We start from the raw sequence: 14,250 nt of genomic DNA, 5'->3' as shown, positions 1-14,250 counted from the left end.
TATAGTTACCCAGGACATCCGGGATATTAAACAGTTCACAGAATTGTAAGTTTAAAAACTTACACGCCATTATATTTTCTATATAATTTTAATTTTACATCTACACACTATTACCCATATGGAAAACTTGTTATAAACACACGGCAAGCACTGAAATGTCTAGGATTCTTTTAATCATATTCTTGGACCTACCAAAATGAATACCGTTTAGTCTCATGAAAAACAAAACTCTGCAAGGATACCCTGCATGATTTTAAAAAGGCATACCTATTAAATCATGCTGAACTTTCAAAGAAAACAGGCATAACATAGTCCCTTAATATTCGATTTCAAATTAATGTTGATACACAAAAGTAAACCACTTAAACATTCATCAGCTGACCCAGTAGTAGAGTAAAATATCTAAACACTTACAAGATTTTCTTTATGATGTCCAGCATTTTCCAACTACAAGGCAAGTTTATAAAAGTTTCTTTTATCCTTTAAAATCAATCCTTTTGCTCTGTATACCTGTATTAACTTTGCTTTGTAACTTACAACTAACGATTGGAGTTTCCTTTACTCCTCCTACTTCACACATTTTAACTGGCTACCAGAGAGGATCAGTCTTAGTTTAGAGAAATAATTAAACCTGAAGGAGAAAAAAGGTTTCTCTTTAAAAGGTAAGGAACGCAGTTTGTATTTTACAAAAAAAAAAAAGAAAAAGTGAAATTGCTGTAGTGACTCCCTCAATATAGTTGGAAGTGTGCCCCCTCAGTTACGACACATACAATAGAATAATCGCAGATTATTTTTTTGAAATGTAATGGTAGGTAATAAACATTACTCCAAAATTTTCTGCATTCAGGAAGCAGAACATATATACAACTGGGCTACAGTACAGCCCCTATTATAATCACAGCTTACACATGGTAATTTTGCTGTTCCCCCCACAAGAGATAAGGAAAAAAATGGTTAAAACTATTGTTATACGAAGGAATAACTTGAAACAGGCATCTCAAGCAGTTAACTTATTCTTCCACAACATTACTGTTTGAAAAACAATACATTTTTCTAACCAGAAGGGGAACAGCACAAGTTTCAAGGACTACCTGAGCATTAAAAGCAAAGACATTAATCCTGTCACAAATAATACATTAAAATGCTCTTTATCCTATCATACGAGGGGTCTTATATTTCTGTGGCATCCTTAATAGCTATTTCTACAGTGGAATTTTCAAACCGTGCCCAAGTTTCTAAACCAGGCATAAGAGTGAACTAAACAGATAAAGATCATCTATCGCGTGTCCTATATTTTTAGACATCGTAACTAATTCCTTCTCTTCTAAAAAGTGGAATTTAGCCTCTCCCACCCCCAAATGGTACTTTAGCACCCGTAGGACAATTTAAGATGAACCCACTACACCACACTAATTATAGGTATGTAGTGAACATTATGTATAGGCCGTCATCACACTGCAAACATTTCCCCCATCCCATAATCTATTCGAAGTCTAAAACCTCACTTCGGGCCTTCAATTCTTATAAATGATTATCAGCACAGCCTAATGAAAAGTCAAAAGTGATCCAGTGATGCGGTCCAGTTTTGCAAAATAATTTTTGCAAAATGTGATCCAGTTTTGCAAAATAATTTTTTAGAAGCTTAGGCTTTTCCTAGGTGAGGGACAAAGCACACGAGGACCAACTGCCTCGCCTCAAATAAGAGCGAAAAGTGTGTGAGAATGTGTGTGCGTGTGAGTGTGACAGAGATAGAGTTTCAGTGTCCTTGCTCTCTCAGCACACCATTTACCTTGAATTAAACAAGAATTGCAATCTGCATTATTCAAAATCTGCCCATTACTTATCATAACTAAAGTCTGTTGAAAACGACAGATCTGACTCATGGAATATCTTACAATTAAGAACTTACTTATGACAATGTATCAGCTAACTGATTAAATTTCCACATAAAACCTTTGTAATTGGTCACAGTGACTAAATATGATGTGTAAACACTGATTTCCAAAGTAATAGTTGTGGTCCATGTCAATAACTTTACAGTTTCAAAATTGAATAATGTCAAAATGGTATGACTTGCTTCTAAAATAAGACAGCTAACTTCCAAAAATCTAGGGAGACAATTTAAAAAGTCAAGAACATACACAGAAGACCACCCTAATATATATTAAAAGTTAAAGATGTCAATGCAACTCCCGAAGACTCATAATATAAATTACTTTAAATTATAATAATCCTAATTTTACATAAAAAACAAAGATTTCACTTTTGAAATCTTAAAAACATTTTAAAATGCCAAGGATTTAAAAGAAATCACAGAAAAATATTTTGTTAGTCATTATGAACCTCTCCCGATGGTCTCCAAATCACAAGGCAGGCATGAAATATACATGATAACATTATGATACGTTTTAGTTATTTTACAAGAACAAAAAATTAATCTATTCAACTACACCCTTCAAACTAATCACTGATAGTTTGACTTGTTTAAATCAGTCATGCTAAAGTTAAATTCAGTAAGATAGAAATGTTCCAGTTTGTTAAAAGAACACTGAAATATTTGATGGTTAAATAAACTGCAGAGGGAGGAAAAAACTAACTCATTGAAGGCACTAAGATTTTATCAAACACACAGAATTAATCTTTATTGAATAGAACCATTCACAAATCAAAACTCACTGTACTTCAATACTTTCAAGCAGCGCTAATCAATTACAAACCTTTTCTAGTGCTTCAAAACTCATGTGCTTTCAATTTTATACACTGGTGGTCTTCAAGTACTGTATTGGGGCTGAGTTAAGACATTCTGTATCACAACTTTTTTTTCAACAAATATCCATCTAGAGGACTTTTTTTTCCGTCTCTAGAGCTGCTCACATGAAAACTGTGGTAATATTTTTATACTGTACTTCTTTGTTGAAGCTAAAGGTTAGGGGTTACCTAAATACCTCAACTGTATATACAAAAAAGGGAAAAGGTAAGTATTCATATAAAAAAATCCAATGGGACTGAATTATTTATTTTTGCATTTCCTATGATTAATGATGCACCCGTACCTACTTGAAAACTGATGGCAAAACAGGGTAACATCTCAAATTCCTCTCCAAAGCATACAAATATCAACCTTCCATGCTGTTCTAACCCTTGTTCCAGGAGACTAAAATGTGACAATGCTAATAGTGAGGTCATGCAAAAGCTCCTCAAGAGCATTAAGATCACAAATGCTATTACCTAACAAAAGGCTTCAGAGATATTTTTATATAGAGGGTTCACTGGAACAGTCTACCTCTACAGTGTCTCTTTAAAAAATATTACACATACGGTCAGATAGACAAATGAATTCTAATATGAAAAAACCCTTCCTGTAAGTAATGAAATTGTAAATGTGACAAAAGCGTTAACCATTTTTTCTAGTCATTTACCACTTAAGACTTGTCATTAAATGGGTGCTAGTAAAACCAATGCTAATTTAGGCAGAGATATCCCAATAGGTTAGCTGCATGCATTGTTTTTTTCTCCTATACCAATGAATTCCACTGAAGATGTCATTCTACCAAAAAAATAAATAAAATAAAATAAAATAAATCTGTCATTTAACTCCAATAATAAGGGTAACAATAAACAACAGTATTTTCTAAAGAGGAAAACAATCTAAGCTGTCTCAAATTTAAGGAGATTCATCACAAAATCTAAAATGTTTACTATTTTAAAATATTTAGAAAAGGAAGTCTCACATAATGAAAATACACACCTTAACACAATATACTGCCATTTCAGAGATTATGGAATTAAGTGAATATGTATTCTGATTAATGTGTTACAATTCAAAAAAATAATGGGGAAATTCTATACCTTATTCAAAGGGAGTTTCCTTACAATTTTCACCACAGCTGACCACAAGCTTTTGTCTTTTCAACAGCAAACATATAAAACAGTCTATACGTTCCCACATAACTTTTTAAAGATCTGTACAGAAACTGAGATTAAATATCCTTTTATTACATTGTTATGTAATATTTTCATCTTACGGTGAATTCTTGGAATTTTCTCCACTTTATATCATTTTTTTAAGAACAAAGGATTCAAGGTTTGGGACCACTAGTGTTAGATGGATGTAAGTAACACCATATCAAACATTTCACGTGCTTACTGTTATTATTGAACAGCATGTTAAGTCTAAAGCATTTTTTTCATAAATATGCTTTATTCAAATAGTAAATAAAAACCCCATCATTTACCATGATATATAAAACAATTTCCACATAAAGTTAGCTGTAGAATTAAAAGTCCTTTAAAGGCTAATTGCTACATAAGCATTGAATACTTGCAGTGAAAAAAAATTCATTAATACATCTCCTGTAAACACCCTATATTCTTCTTAATATTCATAAGTTCAACATCAAATACATATTCTAGGACCAAAAATCATACCAAATGTGATTGTGGTTCTAATTAAAAAGAGGACAAATGTTAGTTTATCTTGATTAATTGGTTTTGATTTTTTAAATCAATTGCCCACAAGGAATTCTGCACCATCTAGACATATTAAATGAACACGAGTTTTAATATTATTTAAGATACCTTAAAATTATTATATTGATGTCAGAAAATTTACCAGGTTAACATTATTCTCAAACATGTATTTATGATCACTGTTGCAATCAGCTTATCTGCACTATTTCTATTGCCATCGCTTAAGAAATAACACGTGACTTACATTAGAGACGCGACATTCTTACCAAGGTACAGGTAAACATCCTGGGTAAGGCAAATAATTTTGACCACAAAATCAAATAAATGAATTTTATTTTACTTTTCATTTAAACTTGCTTTTTTATTTTTTTACATCGATAGGAGCTACTAAAATCATTATGCCATCAAGTACAATTACATAAAACACTAAGTTTAAAACTCAAAAGTTTACGCATTTATAGGTTGCTCTAAAATTTGTATGAACCATGAATGTGCCAAGCCATTGTTTACATATTCCTTATAGTCAGATGTCTTACAGTTAAATCCCTTTTTTGGTTCAGTATAAGCAAAAAATAATAATATTAATAATAAAGGGAAAATGCTAGCCAAATCACAATTAACAATCATCAATAAGGTTTGAGAAACATATACACACAGTCTCTTTGGAAAAACTAGAATAATGATGTTGTGGTACTCCACAGAACTTTATATGAACATGGGCACATTTTTATACAGACACAAAATACATGCCACATAAATAGAACTTAAATCTCTTTCAACTATCAGTCCGCTCTAAATTTTAATACATGGTATATGCATTTGCAAGTGCATACAAACACGTAAGTGACTACAGACCTTGAGATAATCATTAGGAAAAAATTTGTAAATTATTTAACTGAGGTGTTGTTAGTAGTTTTTTGTAAGAGATAACCAATTACTTTCTGCATGTATACTAACAAAGCAATGTCCAACTGTAAAACCATTAACAGTCATCAAGCATCAACCGGGAAATTCAAGATAAAAATAATCAAAAACTACGCTTGTAAAACCTGAAGGACATTATTTTCCAGTCATAAACTTAAAATAATTAAACACTGATTATCAGTTGAATTATTACAGTTCACAAAGGTAAATATGAATGTAACTAATCTGCTAACAGATACCTACTGATTGACATTCTCTCAAAGAACAACTCTGGCCTAGAGCTAAACAGGTAAATTTTCTATATATTTACTCAGTGCCTATATAACCTACATAAACAATTTAAATTAGGCATTGTGATTTGTAATTTGCTTATCTTGTTTCAGCAGTAATAATTAATTCTATTTTTAAATTTCTCTACTGAACTTCCCAATTTAAACTTCAAACTTCCAGGATAATCTTTAAGTGAAAAGGTATCATTATTTCTATCAGATGATTAAAAATTACTTAAATGAATCTAAGCAAAATGTATTCACTATGAAGCTGAAAAGACAGTAAGAGCTGTATTTTATCATTGATATTTTAATCCCCTGGTTTTACTGTATTGGTGTAACCTGGTCCTAGAAAATAGACATACATGTATCTCAAAGATATAGGGCACAGATTTCCTTTAATCAATAATTTTATTATAAGATTTTTTGTAAACGTAGCTCAAAGATAACACATTTTTTAAGAAAAGTGAATTCTTACTTTATTTCATAAAATCCTATCACATTACAGAAATCTGCAGTATTATATATATTATAAACAGTATAGTACTATATTACATGTAGTATAGAAAGAAAACTTCTTTATGTTAATAATCTATATTATATCATAGTATAGGTTTTCCATAACATAAATAGCTGTAAAAGTATATAAGCATTTCATACTAAGGACTTTATCACCCAATTCGAAATACTACGACATTGAAAGAAATTTCTAAGAGAAAACTTCCCTTAAGACAATAACATCCTAGTATTTGGCAAGCTAACTGGTTATAAAAGGTAATCTAGTAAGATTAATTTTCATTAATTAACTACTCATAAAATTTGTAAATCTTTCAAAGTAATTCAACTCCTGAAAAAATGCAGAAAAAATTCTACTGCTCTTTCAAATAGAGTTCAATGCAAAATGAAAATATTTAAGATAATCCATAAAGCAGATAGTACTTACACAGTGTACTACCGTATCTTTGTAAAGCAATATAAACATAAAATTCAGTGTAATCCAAACCTTTGATCATTAATCCAACCTCCTCTCCATAATACAAATTCTTTTTTTTCATATTATTAAAACCCAAGTGTTCACGCAGAATTCTTTACATTCCCCGAGTTGTTAAAACTAAACACATATAGTATGTTCTCTCTATGTCTCCCTCTCTCTGTCTCTCTCTCTCTGCATTCCCAATTCTTGCCTCCCTCCCTGTCTCCATCTTTCATTCCCTTTATCTTAGGAAGAAAATTTGTAACATTTGCAAAGCTTTTTGCCACTAGTATCCACCTAGTTTTAAAAACATCATTATCTAAGCTAGATAAGAACAACTGGTATTGTCAGACAAGCACCATTCTCGATGTAGTAATAAAGATTTAACAATGTATTTCCTTTATAATATGCATAAGTATACTGCAGAATATTTTAGTGTACCAATAAGACCAGAGAAAACATATAGACAGATTTTTTTAAATTACCATTCACAAAGATCCAGAAAGAAATGGAGCCATATGCAGATTAGGCTTTTGTAAATTTTCATAAATATTCTTATTTTTAAAAATATAATGATAAAATCAAAATACATCAAGAAATACTTCAATAACTTTTTTTATAAGAGTGAAATATCTGGCTTAAATTGATAAATTAATTACTAAATGGTTAAAACACTATATTTATACATTTATATACATAAAAAACTTTACTAAGACATGTTCAAACCATTTTCTTGGCTATGAAATAAAGTCATGTGCTCCAACAAATAACATAACAAAATATTTTTCATTAAGTACTTATTCACAAAGTAATTATATTACATGTAGAAAATGATAGCAAGAGATTTTCTAAAATGACACTACATTAATATATGTAACTCAAATTTGCCACCTTGATTTAAACCTTAATCTGCCAAATACATAATCGTTTCATTGAGGTCCCATTATCCAAAAAAAATCTAATACCCCAATGTTGTTTTAAAGGAAATTTTAAGAAAAATCATCATATTATAAGCTGACCGAGATATTTTTTGAAAAGTAGCTGTGAAAATAACGTGACCTGAAAACTTATATACAACCTTAAACAAACTTACATACTCGAACATACGAAATGAACAGATGCATGAAGTAAAACTCTACCTAGCAATGATACCACACTAAAAAGCCAACCCTAAGCACAAGAGAAATACATATGCTTTTTAAAAATATATGCTTAAATTTAATGCTCTTAAATACAGGCTTGCCTTTTGAACTGCTCAAATGAATAGATAACATACCAGTGACTACAGAACTTCCTTCTAAACTGGCAAAAAAAAAAAAATAATAGTAATAGTAATGACACCTAATTCCTAATTTTCCAGTTATATTGTGTGATACTTTCTTTAATTAGACTACCACTTATTCTAAACTGGCTGGAAAGGCTTGCCCACTGCATTTTCCCTGTACGTACCTCTTCCTTATCAATTATGATGTATCTTCAGCATTCGGAAGAAAAAAATAAAAAGCTTCAAAACTTAGTAACTGAGTTTAAAACACATCGTTAAATCAATATACACAGGGCTACTTTACAAAATATTCATTTCTCGAAGGCCAAAAAATCTTACTTTTTTTAAGCTGATGCATCTACACATAGAAAGCAAGTTTTAGTAAGTTCTTTTGCTACGCCATAATGATCTGCTCCAGGAACTCAAGGGTACCTAAAACAACGGACTACCTGTTCTAGCCATGCTTAGGAATGTGTCCAAATCATTTTTATTGATTTAACCTTTATAGGAATGCTACATATCCTCAGAGCAAAACATTTTGAATGTATTTATAATATGACACACTTCTGAGAAACCATGAAAAAGAAAGCTAAAAACAAATCTAGATACTCCTCCACCCTTGGTTGTTATGGGTATTTGTTTTTTTCAAAACTACTAACAGACCTAAATATTAAATAATTCCATTTAGGAAAACTTACGTTGGCACCATGGTAAGGAGAAAGAAAAATTTATTTTGAGGAAAGAAAAGGTGCATTTAAATAAATTCTAACTTTTAAGAAATAAAATGTCTGCCTTGACAATGATGTCACATCTACACATTTTAACGGACTCTAAATACTCACTTTCATATTCTAGTTACACATTAATCATGGAACCTACAAACATATCAAACTTAAAGAATTCAGTCCTTATTGAATAAACTAAGTTGTACTCTAGTTTACATTCTGAGAGTTGACAGAGAAAGTTCTGTGTTACCTATCTCTCTAGCTTTCTACAAGTGGTACTTTATTAATGGCTTCAGCAGCTAATGCCTGCATTAGTCATGTTTGCCAAATAATAATTCACAATATTATGCTTCCTCACATTATGGTTCATCATTCGTTAACTTGAACCTCACCTCTAAAGGAGTTATACTTTCACTGCAAACTGTTCTCTCAAAAAGGCAAACAACTTTTGAGCATTTCCAGATGTAGCCCTCAAAAAAAAGAAAAAGGAAAAATCATAGGCAAATTCTCAAAGAATTCTAAAATTATTAATAAAAATGTAGTAAAACTGGAGTCACTACTTATTACTTCAATGATATCCGGAAGTTTAAGAGCTGAATGTACTATATATCAAATTAAGAAACTTATGATAGATTTCAGGTAGCTGCCAGTAGATACAACCACCAAGCACATTTCACTGTGAGACAAGATTCTACTGAACTGGAATTTCTGAAGGTCTGACAATTACTGAACATGCAAGAATAAAATGATAACGTCATCTTTTTCAAATAGTTAACTTTTTTCTGGGTAATATCAATTTGGCTTTGGCCACATTACTTTCATTTTGTCATTAATTTTTTATAAAGCATCCAAGCATGCATGTGATTATGCTAAACCAAAATTAAAATAATTTATATGCAGCCTACTTCTCTGAAGCAGGGCTGGGACTACAGCGAGGCAAGCAGGCGTCTGGGGCACAACATTTAAGGAGGTCCTTACTTGTGCACAACCCTGAAAGTGAGTGCCTCCTTAAATGCTGAGCCCTAGGAACTTTGCTTGCCTCACCCGAGGCCCAGGTCCCCCTCTGAGGGCACACTGGTATCAAACATTTCATGAGACATACTCTAAGCAGGATATCATAAAACACAGAAATATGGTAATATCAGAATGAAATTAAAAATAAAAATGTTTATATGCTTAACGGCCTATCTGATTTATATTTTTCTTAAAAAAAAAAAGAACCCACTTGAACATAAGTGGAAATAGGTATTTAAAAACACAATCATATTATAATGAGTGATCTGAGTTCAGAGATGGCACAAATCGTTGACAAATTTTCTTAAAAGGAGACTTTTATTTGCCATACATATCTTTCAAAGTAAACTCAGGGCCCTTATTACTCAACCATAATGCTTTAAAAAAAAAAAAAAGAAAAAAGAAAAGAAAAGAAAAGAAAAAGGATTGAGTAAGTATGTTCCACTAAAGGGCTCACAGGGCTACACAGGGTTCGTAACAGCCCAGATCAACAGAATCACTTGAGGAATATGCCTTGAGGAGGAAGGGGACATGAGAGAGGCTTGGGAATTATTTTAGACAAGGCTCTACAAGTAAATTAGCCACATTTGGGGACCAAGAGGGAGCCAACTTTTAATACACCCAGAAATAAGTTAAGACAAGATGCATATACAAAAATATATACATTTCCAAACTGTTTCCCCCCTCAACATTTGCAAAGCTTATTCACAAGAAAGAAAACATTAAAATTTCAGTTTGTTACTTTCTTTTCCCCATCTTCTAGTAGAGATGTTAGACAATGATAATATGTCCAACCAGTAATACTAATAAGAAAAAGGTCAGAAGCATAGATAATTCAGTAAGATGAATACAGCCAAAAATATTACTTGTCTTTTTCTTCTAGGTTAAGTAGGTATTCTAAGTATATATTCTAAAAACTCAGTATTTTAAACTTTAAATATATTTAATTAAGTGTATATTAATGTCTTTTAAGAAAATATATGTGCCCAACGTACCTCCAACACTATACCTTGAAACTCTATTTTGTTTTATGTTAGCTTTTCTTTGTTGACTACTTATTGTGCCAGGCACTGTGCTAAACCCTTTATAAAGATTATTTCCTTTAATTCTCCAAATTCCTTTATATGAAATGGCTATTACAATTCTTTACAGATGAGGAAACTGAGGTAATATGAGGTAATAAAACCTGCCCAAGGGCATGCATACAGTCGAAGAACAGACATTCAAACCCAAGCTTTCTCACTCTCCACTACTACCTTATAGTGGTATATATAACCTTAATGAAGTCAAGGTTATAAGAAATCCCCAATTTCATCTATACAGGTATGAATTCTCAGTAACATCATTGAGGTAAAGTTATTAAATTGACAAAATACAAGAGATCATCTTTGAGACTCCAAGTTCTCCCAAAGTAGATCTTTAAGTAATACTGGTCAGTGAGAACCAAAGAGATTAAGGAAAAATATAACTAAAGAGTGTACCAAGGGATAAGACTTCGGTCAGGTTTGACCAGAAAATGAAGGTTCCAGGGAATTAAATCATTCTTAACCAATCATCATAATCAATAATCTTATTCAATATCCACACCATACCCTATATACTTCATCTGATATGAAAATACCATTTTAGGAGTTAAAAATGACACTGTTACATTAAACACAGGAATTTGTAATCCTCCTTGTTTGTAAAATTAAAACAATAAAGATTTCAGTCACGGCTTTTACGTCAGTCAGATCTGGAGTCAAATCCTAGTTTCTGTAATAATCCATAACATTCCTTTTACCATGGTCTCACTATTCTACCTAAAAAGGCTTACATACCCATACTCATGCTAAGTGAACAAGGCGACTTTAATCCCTAAATCTTCATCTGTAATTACAATTTCTCAAATTCTTGCTCACTTAAATCTTTGATATTCCCAAAGACCCACTGATAAAGGTACCTGTTCTTTGCCCACCAAAGAGATTATGTACATGATTCTAGGAAGTAACTCTTTGACATGTACTATTTATCCCAATGTCATCCACAGCCATTTCTCCACTATTACTAAAAACAGAAATTCTTACAGAAGCCATAAAAGAGTTCTACCTGCTGTTTTTCTGAAAGAGGATAGGAAGAAAGCTGTGAGATTGTATCACTGTCTGTATGGGTCCACTGAGAAAAGATGCCCTGGCCAGGAGCTGCAGGTGATGGCAGGTAGATGAGACATTTGCTCAAAGAATAAAAAACTGGGAAGAAGAGAAAGCTGTTTAAACATCTGCAAACACCAACAAACCTCTCCAAACATCCTGCACCCATTTTTAATTTGATACACAATGGTGTAATGATCACACAAACAACTTTAATGAGGTAGAATAAAGTAGAAACATTTATGAAAATTAAATAAGTACATACGCAGGTATAAAATCCTAGATACCACATTTCAGAAAAGGAAGCATGCAAACTCGTACTCTATCTGGCATTGGACAAGACAGAAAAAGATTTGGTTAGAAAGAAAAGTTGGTAAGGGAAGATGCTTTGCTGGCTTTAGCTTAAACTCTGCAGGGGTTCACACTTATTTCATCAGAAGTCACCAGACGGCAAAGATGCGAGAAAAGACCAAAGGTTTTTTGTGCAGCCAGAACAATCAACCAATGAAGCAGAGAGTAAATTTAGGATGACATGGTGATTTACTAGTCATTAATCTAGTAGGAAAAAAACTCGGCCAGAATGTGGAAAACATGGTTAAACTGAAGAGGGATTACAAAGAAACCAGCAGCAGAATTTGGCAGCGGTCGCTGGGAGAAGCAAGGACTGGGAAAAGGAGACTGCAGCCCAGAGGAGAAGACAGTGGTGTTGCCGGTAGTCAGGAGAAAAACAGGGGAGGGTAAAGTCGCAAGCGTTTTGACTTTATCATTATTAAAGCTGTGCCTAGTGCGGGAAACAGAAAGATCCTAATTGTAAACAACACAAGTTCAATATTGTGTTCACCTGTTCAGGGGTGTACATGTTGTCAGAGGAACTCAAAATGGTAATGATCGCTATGTTTGGATAACAGCAGAATTGTGAAAGATTTTTTTATACTTGCCAGTATTTTTCAACTCAAAAAAATACAAATATTGCAACTGAAAAAATTTAGGGGACACTATGTTTTAATGTTTAACATTAACCCATATAACAAATTTGGTACTGGTAATGATGTGGTGTTTTTTCCCCCATGCTCAAGTTTAAGAAACAGAGCAAATTCCTACAATTAGAAATGATTTTTATGTGGGAAAACCAGTTTCAAAAAAGCCATAGAATCTCATAAACACAACAGACCCAGCAAGGGTTTTGGTGTTAAGTTTAAATCCCAGTTACACCAATTATTCTTGCCGTGATGAGCACTGAGCCAATCATGAAAGTGCTGAATCGCTCGCTGTACTATGCACCTGAAACTATGGTACGCTGTATGTCAACTAACCGGAATTAAAAGAAAAACTTAAAAAAAAAAATGTAAGAAATAAAAAAAATATGTCCCAGTTACACCAATTTTAAAAACCTGAGCAAGTTACTTAAGCTCCCTGTGTCTCAATTCCTTCATTCCTGTAAAGATGTTTACTACCTACCTTGAAAGTTTTCCATGAAAATTAAATAAGATACATGCATGTAAAGTGCCTACAACCCAGTCAGGAAAAATCATTGCAGCTATTACTACGTACATCGTAGTATGTATGTAGATACACTGTATGTACATACATTGTGCTAATACATACAATCACTCAATCCTGAAATCGTCTTGAAGAGGCTAAATTTGATTACTCACAGTGTGGTCCACAGAGCAGTGGCACCAGCAGCACCTGAAAGCTTGCATAAAAATTCAGAACCTCAGGCCTCACCCCACACTTTCTGAATCAGAATCTGCACTTTCACAAGATCCCCAGGAAAAGCAAAGTTTGAGAAACCCTGTTCAAAACAACATTCAATTAAGGGAGGGTCCAGCTTGTTCACATATTACCAGCTCCCCGAAATTGTCCACTTCATGTCGGTTCCGGAGTTCTTTCCTGATGCTGAGTGAAGAGCAACTGGTAGTTTACTCCTAATTTCTAACTCTGAGAATCTTTTAAGAAACTGACAGAAAAGTCTAATCACTACTACTTCCAAAAGATGACTTTAAAAACTAACGAGAACTCTCACGTGGACCCCTCAGTCGATCCACTCCGAACAAGAAACAGGGTCCTGTGGTGCATAGCTCTCTCTTGTAAAAGAAGGTCTTCAATAACTTGACACATTTTGTAAATTACTAAGCTGCACAACTGTACTAACCAGGTACCAGTCTGCTTATCCCTGTTGTCAATGATGTCTCACCACAAATCTGTCGAATGTTTACTGAAGTTTAAAAACATTGTATTTGCCCTCTGTTCTGGAGACAGATACCTAGCGGCCCTGACAGAGCACAGAGTTTGTGAGGCATGGCTACTACTGAGTAAAACCATTTGGCTTCTGATACTCAACGTCTAGGCGGCTCACAAATCATGCCTTTAATAACCCTTTCTAGAATCTTAGGCAGCAGGGGCCTCAGGCTGACAGGACTTCGGACTTTCGTTTTCCAACTAATCCCCCTCTTTGATATGTGACACTGATTTTTTTATT

General features: G+C 33.0%; 2 protein-coding genes across 11 annotated transcripts in view; one reads left to right on the top strand and one right to left on the bottom strand.

The window, feature by feature from the left end:
- RUNX2 (RUNX family transcription factor 2) overlaps positions 1–14,250 on the top strand; it is a 325,283-nt gene that overhangs the window by 1,190 nt on the left and 309,843 nt on the right. The window lies entirely within an intron of this gene.
- SUPT3H (SPT3 homolog, SAGA and STAGA complex component) overlaps positions 1–14,250 on the bottom strand; it is a 530,133-nt gene that overhangs the window by 476,018 nt on the left and 39,865 nt on the right. The window lies entirely within an intron of this gene.

This window comes from Acinonyx jubatus, chromosome B2 (assembly GCF_027475565.1).
Source record: "Acinonyx jubatus isolate Ajub_Pintada_27869175 chromosome B2, VMU_Ajub_asm_v1.0, whole genome shotgun sequence".
Classification (NCBI taxonomy): domain Eukaryota; kingdom Metazoa; phylum Chordata; class Mammalia; order Carnivora; family Felidae; genus Acinonyx; species Acinonyx jubatus.
Note: the sequence above shows the minus strand (reverse complement) of the source record. Positions and strands in the feature narration are given on the sequence as shown.